This window comes from Pterocles gutturalis, unplaced genomic scaffold (assembly GCF_000699245.1).
Source record: "Pterocles gutturalis isolate BGI_N339 unplaced genomic scaffold, ASM69924v1 scaffold15444, whole genome shotgun sequence".
Lineage (NCBI taxonomy): Eukaryota > Metazoa > Chordata > Aves > Pterocliformes > Pteroclidae > Pterocles > Pterocles gutturalis.
In genome coordinates this window covers 58560-64429 of record NW_010133479.1, presented here as the reverse complement: position 1 = coordinate 64429, position 5870 = coordinate 58560, and positions in this window count along the sequence as shown.

The window sequence follows — 5870 nt, the reverse complement described above, 5'->3', positions numbered from 1 at the left end:
TGCCAACAGCTCCCCATGAGCAGCTCTTCAGTCTGCATCACTCAGGCTGCACAGGCACAGCTGGAGAGGAAGGGAGAGCCTCTGAAGGTCTGATGCGGAGAGCTTCACCAGTAATAGCAAATCTCGGGTAACTATCAGCACAGGGGGTTTTATGTTATAAACACAAATGGATTTCAAGCTTTTAGCACTACGGTCCTAAAACACATATGACCATGCATAAAAACTATTTGACTCTTTAGTTCTAGCACACTAGTAAAATTATAAGTATAGCTTCATTATCAATAAAAATGCTCTGGTCTGCTTGCAGAAAGGGCAAACATGAAGTAAATGGTAAAATGGGCTTTGGATAGAAAAGGGGGAGATGTTTTTTGTTCACTTCTGTTCTTTAAAAAACAAAGACAGGAAACAAGATAGTGTTAGCTTGTTTTCCTCCCGCATCATAGATTCATCTTGTCTTTATGTCTTTGGACATAAGCACAGGGCTGCTGTCTCACTGTACCTGCATGTTGTAATCTATATTAATTGTGTTGTTGATAGTGACTGGAAACAATCCTCCATCCATTAGGAATGTCCTCCAAGGAAAATTAATGAGTGTCTAAAACAATAGAGATGACCATTCATAAATAAGAACAACATTCAATTAGTTATGAGAGTCCCATCTAATTTGATCAGGAAAAGGCAACTCAGAGGCCAAGCTCCGATTTGATGTATGATACACCCTGCTCTGACTCTGAATGCAGGCCATGTATTAAAAAAGAGAGAAGCATCTATTATCACTCCTTGGGAAAGGAGCAATAAGATTCATTACAGAATATATTTCCTACCAAGATGCTGGGCTGCTTCTGCCTCCACAGAATAGCTCCCATGTCCTTACCTACCTACTGTCAATCATTTATTGCTCGTTCTGTCTCAGAGGCATCAGGACATCTTATTCGCCAGAGACATCCAGATTTTGCATGCCAGTGCAAATCCTGTTTTTCAGTTGTGCTAAGGAGGTCCTATGTATCCTTGTCACCTAAATCAAGGCAGGGGTGGCAGAAAATTGTATCCCTATAGCTCATTATATGGGAAAGGCATTAATAAAGGTGAAACAATAGAATCTGATATTGGATAATTAGCAGGATGGCATTAAAATGAGGAAGTATGAAGTTAGAATGATTATTTAAAACTGCCTATTACCTTGGAACATGCTAATATCACCAGCAAGATTCATCTTTACTTTCCCTAACATGAGACCAGCTTTTTTTGCCAGTGTCATTCAAGGTGCCTCTTGAGCACGTAGGTATGTAATTTGGCATTATGTAGCTCTGTGGGATGCTATAGCTAAGGAAACCACTAGATCTAAATATCTTGCACACAACCATGACAGATACACTGGGCAGTCAAAACTGCTGCCAGGTGAGGAGAGAGCTCAGAAGGGTAACTACCCAAAAATGAAAGTGGCATCACCAACATCCATCATGCAGAATAATTCCATTTTGGTGACGTCACTGTGATTACATTCCATCTCAAATTTTTATTATTCACTTCTGTAGAGAGTGTTTTCTAGAACTCCTAATGGTAAATCAAGTTAAAGAGCTGTGATCATGGAAGTTTTTTTTTAATTAGCTGTTCTTTGCATGGTTCTTTGCACCACAGTAGGGAAGGAGTAAGCACACCAGCAAGAAGTGCAGATGACTTTGTTCTCTGAGGAGCTCAGTGCAAATGGAGGAAGAGTGCCGCAGGGTACTCTTTACTCACCCTGCAGCTTTGAGGATCCAGAAGCTGTGGGAGCCTTAGCTGTAAGCGAATGCACTCTGAGTCACACAGTTACTCAATGGAGGCAGCGCATGGTACACTCTGGTAGACTGAAACATTCCCCAAGGACAAAAATGTCTCTCTGTAAAGGAACCAAAACATTTGTATTAAAAAAGAATGAAGCTGACTTCAAAATTCTCCAAATGGTCTGCAACAAATTTGCCTGCACCTCATTGTAAGCCAACATGGTAGCAACTGATGGGGATAGCAGCAGATGTGACGATTAAAACAAATAGACACAAATGTTAATGATGTAGACACGTGTGAAAGTGCCGCTGACTGGGGACATTTACAGCAAAACATATGTCTGTGCTGATGGAGAGGGTAGCTAACAGACTGGATAATAATTCAGGAGCTCTACTGCCTGATTCCTGATATTAGGATAATTTCCTAGTGGGAGAGCCACTAAAGCTTTTCAAAGTTTTCAAAAGTGCTTGTGAAGCTTTGGAACATAAATTATAGGATACTTGGAGTCCGGAGCTGGGATGAGCAACACCACTCCCCAGTGATTTTCACCAGACCTCGTGTCACCCAGCAAACGCCGGGCCACGCAGATACACCAGAGCCCAGCTGGGCAGCAGGAGCTGCTAAACCCACAGGTGCTATTCCAGCACAGGTACAGAGCGCTTCTGGGACCCAGCTGGATCCTCGTGCTTGGATTGCATTGTGCTGTGCAATCACACACATAAAGCCACTTTTTACTACACTCTGTGCATCATGTAACTGTATTACTCAACCAAGCTCTGACACGACTTTGTCATTTCATTGCAGCCTCTTTGTCACCCTCAATGCTCCTGTACTTCATTCACTCGCTTTTAAAAAAAAGAGCCCCTGATCAACCTGTTCTTGCAAGATAAGAAACCATCTAGACAGCAACTCTTTCTGTAGCTGCACGTCCTCCTTTGAATGACAACTCTAAGGCAAGGATCTTATTCTTCTGTTTTTGTCAAACACACACAAGTGCTTTTAAAAATGTCATGGAGTTTGTATCAGCTGCAGAAACAACAAGGGAATTACAGGGACAAATACAGCTTCCAGGACCAAGCTTGCCAAAGAAGGTCATAAGAGATTAAATGTGATTTAGTGCCACACTGCAAGCCCTGGTGTGGAGAAAATGCAAACTAATTGCACCAGCAATGAGGAACAAGAAAGATGAAGCATCTAATATACTGCATTTCTTCTTCTTGTTAACACACAATTCCTTATTTGAGAAGAAGTTGCTTTCACCGAATGCCCCTACAGTATTTGAATCAGGAAAAAACAGAAATAAAAGCACAAGGTAGTTTTATCTTCTTGCAAATCTCCAGAAAAATCTCTGTTCTACAAATACGTACAATCACAACTCCACTGGATACCACAGGAGTGGTCATACTGGGTCAGAGCAAAGGTCCATACAGCTCAGAGTCCTGTCTCCCACAGTGATCAAAAGTGAATTCATGAGATTACAAAAATCCCCAGAACAAGCATATGCTGATATTTCTCACAGATACTCTCATGGCCTCCAAGAATTTGTAGCTCAGGCATTTCATCAGTGAGAAGTGATTGCTAAATGTTTAATAACTCTTGGTAGATTTCTCTTCCACGAGCCCGTACAGCCTCCGAGTCCTGTGAACTTTTACCACCCACAGTATCCCGCAGCAAGAAATCTCATGGCCTAATTACAAGCTGTGTGCAAGAACCACCTTTTATTTGTTCAGAACCGGCTACCTGCTGTTCACCTGGGGAGCACCTTATGCTGGAAAGGGCTATGAGCAGACACTCCTTTTTATCCCCTGCCTTTAACTGGTGGTTTTGCAGAGCTCTCCCCCAGCTGTACTACTTGTTCCACCCAAGCAGCCTTTCCTCACCTGTGTGGCTCCTTCGGGACCCTTTCTGAGTTCTCTGTCCTTCCTCAGGTGGGGACCAGAACTGTGTAGGCTCGTCAACACAAATTTGTTCAGCAGTGTAGTGGTGAGGGGTTTTTTTGTGGTGTTTCGGTTTTTTGTGGTTTTTGGGTTTTTTTGCTTTCCTAAAGGGAATAAATTTGTTTGGTTTTTTTTTTCTTTTTTTTTATCACTACTGAGCTGAAATTTTGACAGAATTATCTGTCATAACTCTGAGATTTTGTTACTGCATAGTAATGGTCAAGTCAGAGGCTGTCATTTTATACATTGCAATTGTTTTTTTTTCCCCCAAGTACATCGTTTTACTGACACACTGAACTCCCTCTGCTGTTTTATTTTGCAGTCACTCTGTTTTGTGAGGTTCTTCTCCAGCCAGCCCTTGCCTTGATATCCTGGGTGTCTCAGTATCACGTACACACTGTACCACCTCAGCTTCAGTCCCTTTTCAATGTCATCTATGAGCACCGGAACAACCCAGGAGAAAGCTTAAACTCCTGTGGGAAGCCAGAGGTAACCTCCCTTATCCACTGCAAAAGTTGCCCATTTACAGCCTTCTTCTTCCTTAATCTCAACAAATTATTTACAAATGTGACAATCTCCTCACATATCCAGTGGCTGCTTAGACTCTTTAAGAGCCTCTGTTGAGGCTATTAAAGCTTTCAGGGAATCCACACAAACTTTATCAACCCCTTATCCAGGTTTGTTAACACCTTCAGAGAACCCCAATATGTTTGTAAGGCATGACTGCACTTTCCAAAAGCAGTGCTGACTCTTCTCAAATACATCATATTTGTCTATGCATCCACTTCATTACAGTTTCTGCTAATCTGAACACTATGGACATCAGGTTTATCAGCCTGTGATTAGCCAGGTCACCTTGCAATCCTTTTAAAAAACTGGCAGCACATCAGCCATTTCCAGTCTTTGGGTATCCAGGCAGTGTCAAGCAAGAAGCTACACACCACAGCTAGTTCTCTGGCTTCTTTTTAAAAAACAGTAATCCTTGAGTTCTTTCAAAATTACTGAACATTGCCTGGTCTTGGCAACTTGTTCATCTGCATTTCAGTCTGCTTGTCCCATAACTTTCCCTTGCAACACTTCCACTTGCAGCAGCTCCTCTGATGCATTTCCCATAAAGAAAGGTTTTGGTGTGGGAACCTCCTCAGGGTCTTCCACAGGGAATGCAGAAACAAATAACTTTTTAAAATGTGTGCTGTTGACTTATCTTCACTGAACACTCCTGATCACTCACTGGCCCCACGGACTCTCTGGCAGGTTTCCTGCTCCTGGTGTATTTGAAAGAAGATTTATTATTAGTCTTGATGCCTTCAGCAAAATTGTTCCTCAAAATCTTTGCTGGGCTGTCTTGAATCCTTTTATATTTATCTGGTCACAGTTTACAGTCCCTTCTGTTTTTTCATTTGAATGAAAGTTCAGCTTTTTGAAGGATGCCTTCTTGCTTTAATAATCTGTTTAATCCTGCTGTTTAGCCATGCCAGAGACCTCTTACTCTTTCTTAAGTCTTTCTTCACATATGGTATGCATTTCTTGAGTGCCTTCTTGAGTATGTTCCCAAGGAGTCTCCATGCCATCTGCAAGAATTTAACTCCCCTAGCTAATCTTTCTAGGTTTTTTCAACAAGTATTCTCATTTTTTATGTAGTTTCCCATTTTGAAGTTGAGCTCAGCTACAGTGATATTTATATGGCTTTCACTGTTCCTGCAAGGATGTTTTATGCAAGGACGTCAAGGCTGCTCTTAGAGAACAGCTCTTTAACTGCAGCATTTTGAACTCATTCCTGCATGTTACTCAAAAGCAAGTCCAGGAGTTGTTTCTCTTCTGGTGAACTCAGTGTCCTGCCTGCCCCATGCAGGCTACACCTACAGATCTAGTCTTAGATTGTGCCACCATGTGGCATCTACAGAGGGGACAAGAGTCAAAATTTCCCTTACTTTTGCATGTCCTGCCCTTGTTTTGGTTCTGCCAATGTTATTCCATTGAGTATGTTCAAACCACTCTGTGCCCATTATTGACAGACAACATACTGAACGAGAGTGGGGAGAAAAGGAAGACAGTTACATTTTAGAAAGTCCTGAAAAGTCTGTCTTAGTTGGGTTTCTGTGATGGAGTAAATAATAACATTTTACAGAAGTGTAAATCTCGGTTTGAGGAGGTAAGCCCTGTACCTGC